Source organism: Ursus americanus, chromosome 9 (assembly GCF_024610735.1).
Source record: "Ursus americanus isolate L20-20 chromosome 9, mUrsAme1.1.p, whole genome shotgun sequence".
NCBI classification, from domain to species: Eukaryota; Metazoa; Chordata; class Mammalia; order Carnivora; family Ursidae; genus Ursus; species Ursus americanus.
This window is the reverse complement of record NC_142135.1, coordinates 35,104,784-35,123,135: the sequence shown is the minus strand read 5'-3', so window position 1 is coordinate 35,123,135 and position 18,352 is coordinate 35,104,784. Positions and strand designations below refer to the sequence as shown.

The 18,352-nt window shown below is 46.2% G+C and overlaps 1 long non-coding RNA gene across 1 annotated transcript in view; it reads right to left on the bottom strand.

Annotated features, from left to right (window-relative positions):
- LOC123797832 (uncharacterized) overlaps positions 1 to 18,352 on the bottom strand; it is a 118,118-nt gene that overhangs the window by 12,233 nt on the left and 87,533 nt on the right. Inside the window, exon 2 of the long non-coding RNA XR_006781090.2 lies at positions 91 to 396. This is a non-coding gene — a long non-coding RNA (uncharacterized LOC123797832). The remainder of the gene's footprint in view (positions 1 to 90; positions 397 to 18,352) is intronic.

The window sequence follows — 18,352 nt, the reverse complement described above, 5'->3', positions numbered from 1 at the left end:
CAGGATTGAGAGATGCATATTCACTAAGAAAACAATTATGTCATCCCAAGCAAATCTAGGAACACCTTCCCAAGAAATGTCTGGGTTTACCTTCTTAGCCAGGAGGTTTCTGTATGATCAGAGTGTCTCTTGGCCTCTGGGTCTTCAATTCTTGCCTTCTCTCTAGGGGGGCCCAAAAGGCAGGGTTCAGCTTTCTCTCTGAGAGGGTAGCCAGCCAGATTCCAGTTCTTTATACTTTCTTCGTGCCACCTGCTTCAAAGCTGGTGCTTTCCCTCTGAGGATTCCCGTGTACTCGGGAAGCCTCTGGAGGCCCTAATCTCCTGCCTAGAGGCCGGGACCAGGCCGGGCCTCCTTGATAGCCCACTGCAGTCTGAACCTCTTTGATCCTTCATCGCCCTGTAGTGGGAAGAAAAAATACATAGTTAAGATTAAAATCAATCAGCAGAACTTCTTTTAGGAGAAAAAAAAACTGCCTCTAGTTAAAGACTGGACTTAGCATAGCACTTTCTCAGGCCATTTTGATTGTCAAAAGGTATTCCTAAGAGCACGGCAAGAATGAGTTAGGAGTGGCATGGCTTGACATGACCTACAAAGAATAAACTTTGAGTTCCAGAGGGCAGCCTGAGAAGGAGGAGGAGAAAATCAAGGCACATGGCGGGAGAGAGGAGCTGAGCTCAAGGGTAAGGACAAGGCGGGTGGGTGGACCCTGTGGGGAAGGGGCCTGTGAAAACTCCCTGTTGTTGGGAATGGTGCCTGGACCAGCAGCACAGGGAGATGTGATGTTCTCGGCAGTTCCATCTGGGGCATTTCCCTCTCTGTCAGGACCCTAGTGTGTCCTAGGAAAATGAACCCGAACTGTGGTTGGATCAGAGCTAGGAGAGACTAGGGTGGAGAAGAGTTGGGAGCCAGTCACAACTGCCCAGGAATTGCGATGTTCAACACGAGTGAGGACTGGAAAGGAGCGGAAGCAAGAGATACAAGAGGGGCATCAGGAGAGTAGGAGTGGGAGCCAGACAGAGGCCGGTGGGGACCGTCTGCAGACGGAACGAGGTCAGCCAGCAGCTGGGGGTGGGCTGCACAGCAAGGAGTGAAGGGGGTGGACAGCGCGGGGTGGTCGTGCCGGGGATGAGATGCTGGGGCCTGCAGGGGGAGGGCTGCGGCCGGAGGGGACGGCACAGCGATGGTGTGTGAAACGGGAGGAAATGCTTCCGCGGGACTGGACTGGGAGGGAAAGCACTGACTGCGGCACAGGACTTTGAGAGCTCTGCGCGTCAGGGCTGGCGAGCTGGGGAAGGGAGGAGGAACCTCGGAGGAGAACGGAGAGAAGTGGCGTGAAAGGGAGGAGATCTGGGACAGTGCCAAATCGCAGACACCTAAGAATACATGACACGATCCCAGCGCATCTGATCCGGCTTACGCAGCTCAGCGCAGTTCACCAGCCGCGTCTTAAACAGACTTGCTGTGTGAGACCCACAGAACGCAGACCGCCTGAGGCTGTCCCACGTCAAGCTACTGCCTCAGGTTGGGGAATCCGTCCAGGAAGTGGGCAGGTGTGGGGCGGGGGGGGGGGGGGGGGAGGTTGGCCGGAGGGCCACAGGACAGCAGTTCTCAATTCTGAGGGATTGGTAAAATACCGATTCCTGGGGCACACCCCTAGAGTTTGATTTAGCAGGGCAGGGCCTGAGAATCTGCATTTTTAAAAGATTTTTATTTGCCAGAAAGAGAGCCCGAGCAGGGCGGAGGGGGAGAGAGGAAGGGAGAAGCAGGCTCCTTGCTGAGCAAGGAGCCTGACGTGGGATTTGATCCCAGGACCCTGGGATCATGACCTGAGCCGAAGGTAGACGCTTAACCAAATGAGCCACCCGGGTGCCCTGAGAATCTGCATTTCTGAGAAGCTCCCACTGCTGCTGCTGGTTCCGGGACTGCACAGAGAACCACTGCCCCAGGCTGGGTGTGGGGCTGGGGGTGTAAGAGCATGGAAAAACCAGTGCTCCCCTTGGCCCTCCTGATTCACGGATCCCCAGGTCTGACCGCGGGGTTCCAACACTTGCTCTCTAGTCTTCTCACCATAATGTTAACAACTGCTGTTGCAGCTTCTGACTCTAAAACACGGACTGAAAAGCTGTGGCTTCTGATACGGTGCTGGCAGGGAGGTGGAGGAGGGGAGCCCTCCTCCGCCTCTCCCCTGTCTCTCTATCCCCTCCGCCTGCCTCCTGTGCCAGGCCCTGGGCCCCTGCTTCTCATAATGACAGATAAAGGTTCCCAGTTTCTATTTGGCTGCTATAGAGAGGCCTCCCTCAAGTACCTGGAAATAAGGAAATAAGATCGAGTCTTAAACTCTGAAATCCACACTTGAAGGATCAACGCAAAAGCTGAAAGGATGGCCTTTGCTAACAGGCCTCTTCAGCCACTTCATTAAAGGAGTAATGAGAGGGAGCCCCCAGACCCCGGGGCGGGCGGGGGTTGGTCAGCCAGGGAAGTCAAAGGGAATGACAGAGGCTAGCGTGGGCAGTGACTACCCTGGCTTTGGCCCGGGGAGAGGGAACGTTAATGAACAGACTGCTAATATTACGGTCCGGTTGGCAAGCCCATTCCTGACGTGGGATAGAGGCACCACATTTTTTTAGCCTGATTCCATGAGTTGCTTGATTTATCTAACTGCTGCTGTTCTGATTCTCATCCACCTCCAGGGGTGGGTCTCTTTGTAGGGAAAGAACGTAGTGGTCTAGCACACTCTGGGGAAACCTGTCCTTAGAAAAGTTCTAGTTCTTACTGTAGTTAATCTGTTGCTATTTTGACTTTATGCGTTTTTCAGGAAGTTAGTTAATTCGAGTCAACCACGAGGAGATGGCTCTGTTCTCAACATGCTGATGAAATCAGGTTTCAGACAATTATCATATGATTTCTCTCATCTATGGAACGTAAGAACTAGGAAGATCGGTAGGAGAAGAAAGGGATAAAGAAAGGGGGGGTAATCAGAAGGGGGAATAAAACATGAGAGACTATGGACTATGAGAAACAAACTGAGGGCCTCAGAGGGGAGGGGGGTGGGGGAATGGGATAGACCGGTGATGGGTAGTAAGGAGGGCACGTATTGCATGGTGCACTGGGTGTTATACGCAACTAATGAATCGTCGAGCCTTACATTGGAAACCAGGGATGTACTGTATGGTGACTAACATAATATAATAAAAAATCATTAAAAAAAAAAAAAAGAAATCAGGTTTCAGGATCTGCCAAGTTGAGGACTCCTACCAGAGCTGGGACTGGTACCTTCACTACGGGGACATCCCTGGAGACGGCTAGTCTTTCCCATTATTCCCCAGGACATGTGGTAACAAGGCATGACGACAGGGAGCCACAGCCCACCTTCAGGGTCCAGAGAAGGGTACTCAGGGATGATAACATCTGAGTTATATCTTAAAAGGCCGAGTAAAGGTTTGCAGATAAACAGAGATGTGCAGAGCATTCCCAGCATAATCCAGGGCACAGAGAAGAGAATTAGCATGGTGAGTTGTGGGAAAATTAAAGTTGCGGGATGGCTGGAGAAATAGATAAGGGTGACATCAAGGAGAGTCTTGAATCTCATGGGTAAAAGGAAGTCATTTGAGTTTTTAAAGCAAGAGAATGACAGGGCAAATTTGGTTTTGTCACTCCAACTCTAGGGTTTAGTATAATTTCAAGAAGGAGCTAATCCAGAGGCAGTTAGGAGGTTATAGTCCAAAAGAAAAGATAGTTATGAATTATTATAGTGCAAAAGAAACATTTCAGAAGCAAACACCAGCAGGATTTAATGTTTGGACACACAATGTCTAAAGGAAGCTTCGATAAGGGAGATAGAAGGCTAGGAGGGACACCCAGGTTCTGGTTTAGATGTCCAAGTTGATGGCAGTGCCATGAATTCACATGAAACAGAGGAGAGGGCATCCCAGGGTTTGTTTTCTAGAACCTAAGAGGTGTGGGATTATGTAGAGTGAAAATAATAAGGTTAGTTTTGAAAACGCTAATTTTGAGGTATGTATGAGATTTTCAAGTGGAGATGCTCAGCATTCAGTTTTATATAGTTTCTGGGTTCTCAAGAAGAAAAGTCAGTGCTAGACTTAAAGATTTGTAAGTTCTCCCCAGAGATGTGGTAGTTAAAGTCTGAGACTGGATGAGCTTGCCCAGGCAAGACAGAGGACAGTGGTCCAAGGAAAAATTTCAAGGCAGCAACTCTTAGTGGGTAGGCAGAGGAAGAATCCAGGAAGAGGAACGAAAGTCCCGATACCAGAAAAGGAGAAGCAGAATGGAAGAGCTTCAGGGGCCAAGGGAACAGTTTCAAGGAGAGGGGGCAACTCCTAAGAGATATCCAGGACATAGGACTTGAGCGGTCCACTGGATTCTGCACAAAGGGAGTCTTCAGTAACCCTGGGAATGACGGTCCACGGGGTGTGCAGGAGTGAATAAATGGGGAAGAAGTGAAGACAGAGTGTGGATCATTCTTTCACATGGCTTGCTGAGCTTCTCCATCCTGAGATGCTGGTGTAGACCATAGTCATTTCAGGGGGCTGCCTTTTCTTTCTGCCTTCCCTCTTGGCTGGGAGCCAAGTGATTGAAAGCAAGAACCCCAAAGACGACAGGAGAACACCTGAGACAGATACTGGTTTAGGATTCAGGGGTGATCCTTTCCCCAGTGTCACTCCATTTTCACTAGACACTTCTAACCTTCTGCATCTTTTTGCTTCCCTTCACTTGTGGATGATAGATTCCGGTCTCTCAACAGAGATCCCTTCTCATGCGGGAAGTAACAACCCAGGGGGCTCCACAGAAATGATAGCATTCATTGATGCAGTCTGGCTGGGGAACAAGAGCAAGACCATCTGTCAACCTTCTGAATCAGCGTGCTTTCCTGAGCCCCATCCCCCTTTAGTTAGTGCCCCTGTTCTGATTTTCTCATACTTTGCCTAGCCCCCCAATTTCTGGCGTCTAGAGAGCCATAATATTATTAAATATGAGATTCCCCATTATTCCCATGGGGTCCAGGCTTGCTCCTGCTGCACCCCCACTGGACAACGGGGGGCTTTCTGGAAGAGAGACAGAGGATGTGACTTTGGACCTATCTAAAATGCAGTCCTCTAACTTCAGGGTGAAGGGGGAACCCCAGGATGTCCTCCTCTCCTGGGTCAAATTTAAACTCAATTAAAATGGTGCGTACCGGAATGGGAGAATATATTTGCAAATGACACTACAGATAAAGGACTGGTATCCAAGATCTACAAAGAACTTCTCAAACTCAATACACGAGAAACAAATAAACAAATCAAAAAATGGGCAGAAGATATGAACAGACACTTTTCCAATGAAGACATACAAGTGGCTAACAGACACATGAAAAAATGTTCAAAATCATTAGCCATCAAGGAAATTCAAATCAAAACCACACTGAGATACCACCTTACGCCAGTTAGAATGGCAAAAATAGACAAGGCAAGAAACAACAATTGTTGGAGAGGATGTGGAGAAAGGGGATCCCTCCTACATTGTTGGTGGGAATGCAAGTTGGTACAGCCACTCTGGAAAACAGTGTGGAGGTCCCTTAAAAAGTTAAAAATTGAGCTACCCTATGATCCAGCCATTGCACTACTGGGTATTTACCCCAAAGATACAGACGTAGTGAAGAGAAGGGCCATATGCACCCCAATGTTCATAGCAGCAATGTCCACAATAGCTAAATCGTGGAAGGAGCCGAGATGCCCTTCAACAGATGACTGGATTAAGAAGTTGTGGTCCATATATACAATGGAATATTACTCAGCTATCAGAAGGAACGAGTTCTCAACATTTGCTACAACATGGACAGCACTGGAGGAGATAATGCTAAGTGAAATAAGTCAAGCAGAGAAAGACAACTATCATATGATTTCTCTCATCTATGGAACATAAGAACTAGGATGATCAGTAGGGGAAGAAAGGGATAAAGAAAGGGGGGGTAATCAGAAGGGGGAATGAAGCATGAGAGACTATGGACTATGAGAAACAAACTGAGGACTTCAGAGGGGAGGGGGGTGGGGGAATGGGATAGACCGGTGATGGGTAGTAAGGAGGGCACGTATTGCATGGTGCACTGGGTGTTATACACAACTAATGAATCATCGAGCCTTACATCGGAAACCGGGGATGTACTGTATGGTGACTAACATAATATAATAAAAAATCATTTAAAAAAAAAATAAATAAAAATAAATAAATAAATAAAATGGTGTGTACAATTCTTCCAAAGGAAGGCTGGTCTTACATCTCAAATCTCTCCTTTTAAGAAAAAGCAGGGAAGAATGAAGAAGTGGGCCCCTTCCCTTCATCACTGTTGGGTCCTCGCCACCCTGCTCCAGGCCTCAGCTGGGAGCCAAAGTCTTCCCCATGTGCTACCAACACGGAAGGAAAAGGGTGGTCTACTTAGCCTATAGCTTTGAGTAGATTCTGGAAGTTCTGGCCCAGCCCGCAGGGTATGACCTCTTACCCAGGCTCTTTAAGTTTGTTAGAAGAGAAGGCAAAAGAGCAGGAGGTGGTAGAGAACACAAGATTCACTGATGGACCTTTTGTTTTTGGTATGAAAGACTTGAACAAGCCCAAAAGCAAAGAGCCAATGGACTAAAGAGACTTCAGATAGAGGGGAGAGAAAGCCAATGACGGAAGTGGGTCCTGGAGGAGAGAGGAGGGGTAAGTGATGGGATCACTCACACAGGGGCTGGCTGGCTCCAAACAGGAAGAGAGACTCATCCTTGGAGAAACCAGCGGTGCTGATGTAACAGAGCCGGATGGGCCCAAGCACATAAGACATTCCAGGGGGAGGTCATCTGAGTTTTAAATGGATCCTCAGTTCTTTAACAAACTAGGGAATGCTTACTTGGTGAGAGCCATCCACACATATGATTACATTGAACCCTTACAATGACCCTATGAGGTAGATATTGTTCTGACTTTACAATGGAGGAAGGAAGGAGCCTCAGAGAAGTTAAGCAACATGTCCGAGGGCACACGGTTTACACACAGACCTGGACTTTGAATCCAGGCCTGTTTAGCACATGCTCTTTCTATGGCCCTGTATTATCCCCATGGCACCTTAGAGCAAAGTAGAGGGAGTTGTGCCTGTTGTAGAAAGCCCATGTGGGTCATATTAGGGTACAGTGAATCTTCCAGTCTCTGAAATCATCAGAATGGTGTTACCTGCCTACATGTAGGGCTTATTCTGGAATCTGGTTCTGGATTCTGTTCTGGATTCTAGTTTGTCTAGAAATTCGTCCAACTGCAGCAAACAGCACAGGCACATGTAGGTCCTCAAAGAGTCAGGCGAGAGTCTGATTAGAATTTGAATTAAAAATCAGCAAACAGGGGTGTCTGGGTGGCTCAGTCGATTAAGCGTCTGACTTTGGCTCAGGTCATGATCCGGGGATCCTGGAATCCAGTTCCCTGCTCAGAGGGGACTCTTTCTCTCTCTCCCTCTGCCCCTCCCCACTGTTTGTGCTCTCTCACTTTCTCTCAAATAAATAAATAAAATCTTTTTAAAAATCGGCAAACAATCTCCAGATTTTGTATCTTACATTCATTACAGAGAGTCTTGTGATGGTCAAAAATGTGGGAAAGGTAGAGAAAATATTTGCAGTCTTGCAGGTTCTTAACCAGTAACCATAAGTAAATTGCATGAACTAAATGATCATCTCTCAAACTGGTAATAGCGGCTGCATCCAGGACAAAGGACCTAGGGGATCATCAGGGCATATTGGTCTACAGACATATATTATCGCATCGAATACATTTAAAATTGCAGGTCTACACGATGGCACAGATTTAGTTAATAAATGTAAAGTCCTCAGGTAACACCACCGAAAAGGCAGGACTTTCACCTGCCATGGTTCTCCTTACACACAGGTTCTAGAAAAATCATCAGATGCCAACAACCCAAAGTGCAACAGTCTTCGAGCTGCTGCTCAGAGATGCCCACGTCAGCACTGCCTCTGGGGAGTAGGGGGAAAGGTGGTGCGGGGAAGAGATCTCTATTTTCTTTTGGAACCATGAGTGTTCCAGGACTGGATGCTGGAAGGGGAAGCAGGTTTATGGGCTTACTCCTGAAGTTTGACCAGGGATCAAGAGATTAAAGGTTGATGATGTGAATACAGGAATTCAGTGATAAGAAAAAGAGAGAGTGAGGATACTCCAGGGAAACGTTTTATAGAAAGTGTCTGGAAATATTGGAAAAGATGGCTCAAATGGGGGGTTGGAGCCAGTTTGTGGGAATTGTGTACCTCCCCATGTGTTCTACCTTTTCCATGAAGCCACTCAGAATTATCCAGAAGAAAGAATTTTGCTTTCCTTTGCCTTGATGAGCCTAGACTTGGAATTCCATTAGCCACCCCTTCCCACCTCTAATTTGTTCTAAAATACTGGCTTTTATTCTAAAAGCCCTGTGTGTTGGGCTCTGTTCTAGGTTCTTATGAATATAGGGTGAATAAGAAGGAGGAGGCCATTCCTCTTTGCTTTCTGATGCAAGCAGCTAGAAAATAGAAAATATCAGGTATTACCAAAAAATGAAATCAGAACCAGAGTGACGAGTTAGAATGTGCAGGCTACTTTAGATTAGGGTGGTCAGCAAAGGTCTCTCTGAGGAGGTATTGTTTAAGTGAAGACCTAATTGAGAAGGAAGCAGCATTTGAAGGTCTGTGGGATAAGCATTCTAAGCCAGAGGGAACAGCAAATGCAAGCTCTTCCTAAGCTGAGAAAACAAGGACAATGGCTGGAGTGAAGTGAGCAACGGGAAGGAGGAGGTTGGAGAGAGGGGCTCCAACTGGGGTGAGGAGTCTGAATTTTACTGTAAGGGCAATAGGGAGCCACTGAAGGTTCTAGACAGAAGGCAGACATGACCCTATTACTGGGTCAATAGCTCTCTTTGGCTAAGATCTGGTGAAGAGATTGTGGAGGGCAGAAAATGGAATCAAAGACATCAGGAGGTAATTGCAGTATAATTCAGGTGCCGGGCTTGAGCCAGGGGGAGCTAGAGGTGGAAGGGGAGAAATGGTGAGATTCTGGTTATGTTTTAGAGACAGAGTTACCACAGCTTGCTGATAAATTAGGTGTAGGAGGTAAAAGAGAAAAGAATTGGGGATCATTTTGAGGTTTAGGACTGGGCAACATAAACTTTTTTTATTTGTTGCTGCTATTATATACTTTAAGAAAACTTAAAATTTTAGGGGCGCCTGGGGGGCTCAGTCAGTTAAGAATCTGCCTTCGGCTCAGGTCATGAGCTCAGGGTCCTGGGATCGAGTCCCGCATCGTTGTGGTCAGGCTCCCTGCTCAGCAGGGAGTCTGCTTCTCCCTCTGCCCCTCCGCCCACTTGCACACTCTCTTCTCTCAAGTAAATAAAACCTCAAAAAAAAAAAAAAAGAAAACTTAAAATTTTAAACTATAAAAGCAATACGTATTCATGCAGAACATCTAGAACATACAAAAGGTAAAATTAAGATAGAAAATATTCGTGACCCCATAACTCACAATTACTACTAAACTTTTGGTACATTCATTTATTTCTAACCTTTCTATTTTGGAGGAAAACATTTTCCCATGTAATAAAATAATACATATTAATTAGGAAAAATACAGAAAAAATAAACATGAACATTAAAATCACCCAAGTATCACCAGAATTAATATTTTTGTGAATGATATATGCTACTTGGTCAACTTATTTTGAACATCCTTAATATCTGACTTTGTATTCGGTTCTTAAATTTTTTATTTGCCATGAACTTTATCTCATTATCACAATTATTTTTAAAATATTATTTTATTGGTTTGTAGACACTTATTCTTGATCTCTATGGAACTGTCACATGAGCCACACCTTGCTAAAGGTCCCCAGGTTGCTGCATTTTAGGAAGTTGGCATTCATATTAACCTTCTTCCCCTCCCATCCCTACTTAGAATCTAACACTTGCTCAGAGAAACCTAAGCATTACACGGGGTTTTCTCACCCTGGTCCCCTTGAGCCACCCCTCTGCTGTCACTACCACCCACCCACCCCCACCAAGGAGCAGGGCAAGGCTGGCAGAGCCCTCGGTGGTGGCCTGCCCCGTATCATCATTCGCAACGCAAAAGGAAAACATACCTCAATGGGTTTCAGGTGAATCGCTGCATGAGCTCTAAAGTATAACCTTTTTTCCAGGAATGAGTTCCATCCACGTGACTAGTTTTAAGGCACAGGCCCTCCCAACATTCCTGGAACCAGCCGCTAATGGCCCAGGCAGGGTCATGCCCACTCACGGTGTAAAGCCACTCGGAACACCCCACCTCGTGGCCCACGCCCCTCCTGAAGAGGGACATGGGTGCCTTCCTCCTGGTGTCCAGCTACGCTCTGAACTGCTTTCTAAACTGCTCTCACATGGACCCTACTTCTGACCTCACCTTCCTCCATCCACCTCCCCACCTTCCGGCAGGCATGCGATAAGGCTGATTGATACTACTGGGGAGGTCGACGAGAAAGCCCAGCGCCACCTGGAGCGAGGTCCTCGGGGCCTGCTTCACGGTGAATGGACTGATGGATGGATGAAAGATACACTCTTCATTTACATCGTTATAATTACGCTCTTCCCATAGGCAGAGAGTGCCACAGTTGTTAGCCCGAAGAGAATGTGGTTTATTTTTAAACTACAGATGAGTCTGAGTTTGTATAATCATCAGAGCGCGTGCAACGGCCACAGCAAACATGCCTCAGCTGCGTTGAGTCTAAGCTGAGTGGAGCAGAGAGCTGATGGGTAATAACACTTTATATTTGTGCCATAGCATACGTTTCCGCGCTCCCTCTCCCAAATTATCACGTTTGCTCCTGACAACAACCTGTTGAGACGGGCTGAGTTGATATTTTTATTTCCAGTTAACGGGCTTTAGTTCATCCAACATTTATTGATCCTTTTTTATTTACCCGGCCCGGCGCAGGGCACAGAGGAGCTCTCGGGTAGGAGTGCACGTCTACGCTCAAATTGCTCGCAGTCTAGCGGGAGACACAGACACCGCAGCTCCCTGCAGGACAGTGTGGTGAGCCCCGTGCCAGCGGCAGGAGCAAAATATTGCAGGCACCCAGGGGGAGGAGCAGAGCGGACAGGGCGAAGTCAGTGGCACCGAGGGCACCAGGTCAGGGCTCGGGCCTTGCTATTCCACGTGTGGTCTGCAGACCGCCAGCTCTCAGGGTACTGGGGAGCTTGGCAGAAATGCAGACTCAGGCCCCACCCCAAACCCACTGATTCGGAACCTGCATTTTCACAAGACTCCGGGGACACCTCCGTGTCCGTGAAAGGTTGAGGAGCACAAAGCGAGGTGATTTATGATTTTATTTCCTTCACAACCCAGTAAGGTAGATATGATGAGCCCCATATTATAGATAGAAGAGGGACTTAGTACTGCCCAGGTTGCACGGCTCTGTCACGGAGCTGGAATTTGAACTCAGGCCTCAAGGACTCCAGGCTGCATTCACTACTCTGTACTGTTCGTGACTCTCTAGCAGTCTCAGGCTCCACAGAGGAGGCGATGTCTGTGCTCAACTTGGGAGGACCTCTTTCGGAGGAGGCAGGGCATTCCAGTCAAAATACCACTTGAACGAATGCTCCGTAGGATGCTAGAACGTGGTGCCAACAGAGGTGAGCAAAGGTGATTGGAATCAAATTATAAAGGGCCTTGAATGCCGCCCTAAGGCACCTGAATGCGTCCTGTGAGCAGATCTGGCGGCCTGCTGTGGAAGCGCGATTATGTGCAGGCTGCATGTGTCCGAGGCACAGCTTCTCCACGTACTAGCTATGGCACTTTGGGCAAGTTGCAGACTGAATTCTCTGGAAGCAGACACCCAGACAGAATCTAGAATGCAAGATGGAATCGATGCCTATGAGGGGAAGAGGGAGGAAGCAGGGCTGGCCACAGGAAGGAGTCAAAGAGCCACCCCACAGAGTCCCAGGGAAGCTCTGCAGTGAGGACAGCCTGTCCCAGCTGTCCTGTTTCAGGCTGAAATGGCCAAGCCTTCATCCCCACCGTGCCCGGTCACCAGACGCCCAGGCAGGACAGAACCTTGGAGGATGTGGGTCTCTGCAGCTGAGCAGACCCTGAGAGAGGAAGCTGCCTGTTGACAGGGGAGTGGCAGGTCCTTGCCTCCGTGTCTGCCACAGGCGGCTCCCTTACCTCTGCATTTGTGTCCCTTTGCTGGCAAAATGGAAATATTAGTCATAGATCCCTTGTGGGATAACTAGGGGATTATATGCCTGGCATGTAACACAGGATGCTAGTTATTATTACCTGCCCTGATGAGAGAGTCACTGTATACTTGCTCCTTTGGGAGGACACAGATTTTGAAAATCTGAGGAATATAAGAGGATGTCATGCCCAATTCCAAGCTTGCCACCGAGAATTCTCACCCTTTCCCCCTGTGTTCCAGATCTCCTCACTTCTCAGGACATCCTGGTTGAGTGAAATTGTGCTAGGCAAAAGGAAAGATTTGGGGAATTTAAAGCAGGGAAATACCATGTCAGATTCATGGTTTGAAAAGATCTTGTGAGTTGAATCATGAAGGATGGACTAGATGGTGTATTATCTGGGTATACACTACGTTTCTGTGACACAGAGACACATAATAAGACACAAACAAAAGAGTTTCTTTCTTTCTGAAAGTGAGTGGTCCAAAAGTGTCAAAAAGTGAGTGGTCAAGGGCCACAGAGGTGGCACTACTCTATGAGGCCACTCAGGAACCCAGGTTCCTTTTCATCTTATTGATCTACCACCCCCTAGGACAGTGTTCTCAGCAGCGTCAGTATCGCCGGGGAATTTATTAGAAATGAATATGGATGAAACCTGTGTTTTAATAAGCACTTCAGGTGATTCTGATGAGCACTGAAGTGTGAGAAACACTCACCTAGCACCGTGTCCCCATCAATCAGGTCAAAACTGTGCGACCAGCCTATGGGAAGGTGGAAAGAAACCCAGAAGAGGGCAAACCATTTGCTTTTCCAAGAAAATGCCTATGAGTTGAATGCATCACTTCTGCTGGCCTCCTATTGGTTGGAACATAGTCATGTGGCCACTTGGCTTACCCAGCTGTAGGGAACCTTGGGAAATGTAGTCTCTAACTGGGCAGCTTCTGTCCAGCTAAAACTAGAGGTTCTCTACTAAAGAAAAGTCAAGGAATAAATTCTGGCAGAGAATTAATAGCCTTTGTCACTATTGCATTAGGACAGGCAAAAAAGTGAGGGGCAGAACTAAAGCAATGGGTATATTTTGGAAAGGAATGTAGGATTTAAGAAATAGATTCCCTTTTGATGACTGTTTTGATCTTATGGTGAGAGAAGAAGAAGTGGACAGTTCCTAGGTTTCCTGGTAAGTAGACATTGATCACATGAATGGGGCAGAGATTCTAGGGGAAGCGAAAGGAGAGGGGAATACAGCCTTGATACTAAACGTAATGAATTGAGATGACTAAAGAATATCCAAGTAGACAGCCAATTCTGTAGGCTGCTGGAAATACTTGTCCAAGGACCCTGGGGAGGGTTGGTGCTAGAGACAGAGACTTGGCAAATTCCTTGGTAGTCAGAGCTTGGATGTGAACAGGACTGCCCCGAGTGTGACATGAAAAGAGGGCTCCGTGCTGGGGAACACTGGCATTCAAGAGGCAAGCACTGGAAGAGAAATGAAGGGTGGTTAGAGCAATAGGAGGGCCGGGACCGGGGAATTAGAGAGGAGCAGGAAGAAGAAAGGCGCCTTTAGGTCAGGACAGGGGCTAGTGCCAAATGCTGCAGCAGTAACACATAGGACCAAGGCTCAGAAGTGATCTTTGGTGACAAAAGAGAAACACTGAGACTCAGCTTAAGGGATACGCCTAGCGTTCCATAGCTGGTGGCAGAGCCAGGACTAGCCGTGTGCTCTGGGTCTCGTCTTCACATTGGAAGGGGCCCCGGCAGCCACTGTTGCTCTCTTCCTAAGACTATGCCTACACAGAAAGCCTCAGCATTCTCCCTGACACCAGGCTGAGCTATAAAAATTGTCCTCTGGATTGTGGCCCTCTGTCCATCTGTAGGACTGGTTTCCAAAATTATCAAGGTTCTCTCTGCCTCCTGTTTGCTTGAGCTGACCCACCCCGAGTGTAATTATGACACACCGGCTTGGATTATGGGCTTTCTTTTTCTTCCCAAGCATTCCACAGTCATGTCACCTTTTGTCCTTGTGGTGTACCTTGCCCTGCATGCCAGCTTCAGAGCCATGCAAGATAGTTGTCACAGCCCTCTATCCACCATGTTCTGTCAGCCCACTGCTGGAAAGAGGAGCCTGGTGACTAGAAAGGCTGACTCAAGTGCAAATCCCCAGCACTGCTGATCTTACCTGCCACAGATTTTTTTTTTAAAGCACAGGCAGCTTGATTTGCTAAAGGCCCTGGACACCGGGGTCAAGGACAAAGCCCACCAATGTGACCTTATGCTCTAGGATGCCTGTTGGTCTTAAGGTTGATCTTGGAGTTGGCACCATACAAAGTTGCTTATCGCCAAAGTGCTCAATTTGATTTTTATTATTTTATATTCCTAAATCTGTGACAACGGTCTATCAGGGCGCTTTCAAGTTAGCTGAATTCTGTGGCAGCTTCCAGCAGCCTGATCCTGGTGCATTATTTTTGCCTGTTGGAAGGACTCTACAGCTACAGGCAGACTCCTACCATCTACCAGCAGGCCCATTGTCAATCCTGAGTCATGTGCTGACAGTTAAGTGGGCCCGGATTTTTGTATATCTTGTGAGATCTCTATGGGAACATAGTCATTACGATACAGAAGTTCCCGTCTTGAGTACTGTCGATAGTTTTATTTTTTATGATTTTATTTCCTATTAATATGAAACAGACTCTTGATAACCCAAAATAAACATATTCACACATTCTGCATTCCTTGTTTCATAGAAGAGCAAAACTTCAAAATCTAGATCGAACAAACTGAGATCTGTTACACAGCTGTGCACTCTTGTCACAGGTGAAACAGACAGGACTCTGTCAACTTGGACAGGTTGGATGACCTTGAGAATTTAGTGATCTATGGCATCGAACAAAAGTTAGTAGTTGTCAGCAGAAACCAGGCAGAAATACTACTAGTAAATACTACTACTGGTTCTAAAATATATATTGAATCAGCTCACACTTCACTTTCTGCTGCTACCAGCAAAGTCTAAGCCATCATGACAGTCTCACTGATGTGGACTATTAACTAGTCTCCCTGCTCTCATTCTGACCCCCTCTGCCCATTTTCTACACTGAAGCTGGAGTTGTCTTACAAGTACATTGGATCAAGTCTTTCAGCTGCTTAAAACTTATCTGTGTTCCTTCTCATCTCAAAATAAAATCCAAGCTCATCATCATGGTCTATGAGGCCGTATGGGGTCTGGCCCCCGTCAGACTGTCCCATCTCATGTTATACCACTCTCCTCCCCCTTGTAATAATCTGTCTGCGCTAGCTCCCTTCCACCTTGTAATGATCTATGCATACGGACTTTTCTGTTTCTCGAACACAGGTTCACCATGTGCGGATGAGCAGGTTGTGCACTGTGGAACCCCAGAAGGGGCATTCAGTAGGCTGCAGGGTGGATGATGCCCCCTGGAAATGTGCAGTATGGCAGCCCAGCTTATACTTGCTGAGCTCTTTCCCACTGCGAGTTCTTGGTACTTGCTGGTCCTTCCGCCTGGTACATCCATCTGCACGGCTGGCTCCTTCTTGTCATCCACTGAACAAATATTCCACAGAGCACTACTCATACCAAGCAGAACTGGCTACGTAATTTGCAAGGCCCAATGCAAAAGAAAATAAACTCAGTCTCAGTTTAAATGTCACTTTTCCAGGGTGATCCTTCCTAACCACTCAAGCCAAAGGAACCTTCTGATCAGTGTGTGAAGGCAAGCTAAGGGTCCCCTTTCCTTTCCAGGTAAAAACATAGCATTTTAAATTACAGCTGAAACAAGGATCCTTGGTTCCACTAGCACTGTGATTTTAGGCTGAATATCCAATCAACATAAAAGGTTTTGTGTTTCTCTTTAATGAGGTTTTGGGCAGGTTCTCATTTTTCTAGAAATTGGTCTTGAAGGTAATGACAGGCCTCATAAGCCGAGGAGAAATCTGGTATACAAAGATCAAAAAGGCCCCATGACAACATTATAAATGGAAAAATGATACTATGCTTGGATTTTTTTCTAATAAAAAACAACAGTGCACCTTTTATGGAGATAAGGATTTCATACATAATAACGAACTCAATTGTATTTTAAAGTTTAGTAGAAATTGCGCAGTTACTAATTGGCTAGCACGTATTTCCCTCTGCCTTTGGAAGTTCAAGTTTTTGCTTTGCTGAACTAAAACAAAATTATTTAAGTATAATTTTATCCTTGAAAAGTCATAATTTGGTTGCTTGTAACACTGTGAACTTGCTTATTTAAAATACAGTTAGTTCAATATATATATATTGCTTTCATTCATAAGACATTTATTAATGTTGGATGATAAAGTTTCAAGTGTGATATTTGACTCAGAAAAAAAGGATGCAGAGAACAGCTTCTTTAAATATAAGGTCTTCCTGAGTTTCTCTCCTACTCCCAGGAACCCAATACACTCTGCTTGAATAACAGAAGTAAAAGTTGAAGGATCTGTGACAGCGAGATAAGGCAAGAACATGTCATTTTCAGAGAGCCTGCCATTCCCACCATCATCCTCTGACGAAGCAACACCATATGGGGCTTCAGATACGGTTTTCTGAAGTGAATTACCCTTGGGTGACTGCCAGAAGCAAAACAGTAAAAATTCAACTTCCTAAAAGCGTTCGTAACCAAGGGAGAAACACGTTTCTGCCCCAATTTTTGCTAATTTTGTAAAAGCAGCCATTTAAGAAAAAAAAAGAAAGAGAAAAGAAACGGGCTTGAGAATGATAGGAGTTTCTACTTGTGTGATATAAAGAACGAAAGCAAAAGCTAACCCTGCATACGGTGCCTCACTCAAGACGCCTCGTGCTAGACTAAGTTGTGAAGGAAACCCCGACTTCCTGCCTTCTTGCCCTGCTTGCTCTCAGAAGAGTATCCGATCAACTCCTCGACGCTGAAGTATAAATGACTAATCGTGATTCATGGATTACCGTCTATAGCAGTATTTGCTTTAAAGTAGGGAAATATTCTTGGGCAAAGAGCTGCAAGTGGAAGGTTTTTGCGGTAGAATTTCCACAAAGCCCAACAATCATCCACAGACAAACTATTCGGTCTTGACAGAGATGCCTGTGTTTGCTAGTCCTTGTCATCACTCACTCTCCATTTCCTCTCTCTCCCTCCACCCCTGCCTCAACTCTTTGGTTTGGAGTAATTTTAGATTTACAGAAAAGTTGCAAAGGTAAGACAAAGAGCTCCCCCAAAGTTTTTACCCAGTTACTTCTAATGTCAACATTTTCTATTATTATGATACTTGGTCAAAACTAAGAAACTAAGATTGGTCCATTACTCTTTGCCACACTCCAGACTTTATTAGTGTTTCACCAGTTTCTCCAGTAATGTTCCGTTTCTGTTTGATCCAATGCCTCTGTTAGCCCACTCTCTTTTACACCCAGTCTCATCAAGCTCTCAGGCCCAGAACTCCACCAAAACAGCTCCCATCAAGGTCATCAGTGACCATCATTCAGTCAAAGAAGCCGCATGGCAGCCAGTAAGATGCCAAAGTATTAATTATCATATGATCTCACTCATATGTGGAATTTAAGAAACAAAACAGAGGATCATAGAGGAAGAGAGGGAAAAAAAGTTAAAAAAAAAAAACCAAGATGAAATCAGCGAGGGAGATAAACCATAAGAGACTCTTAATCATAGGACACAAACTGAGGGTTGCTGGAGGGGAGAGGAATGGAGGGATGGGGTAACTGGGTAATGGATGTTAAGGAGGGCACGTGATGTAATGAGCACTGGGTATAAGACTGATGAATCACTGAATTCTACCTCTGAAACCAATAATACATTGTATGTTAATTAATTGAATTTAAATTTTTAAAAAGGGAGAAAAAAAGAAAACCTTAAAACCAATAGTGCAAAAAAAACAAAAGATGCCAAAGCCTTTTCTCGGTACTCATTTCAGTGGCTTCCTTGGGTGTGGCATTCCCTCTCTCCTTCTGAGAATCCTTGTCACTTGACCTTTCTCTTGGCTATCTTCTCTCCTCACTGTCCAGTTATTCTTGGTTTCCCTTGCTCGGTCCTCCTATTCTTCCCTCCTGCTAAGCAACGGAGGGACCTCAGGCTAAGCCCTTGGGCCTCCTCTCTTCTCGATCACACACTTCCCAGGGGTTCTCATCCAGT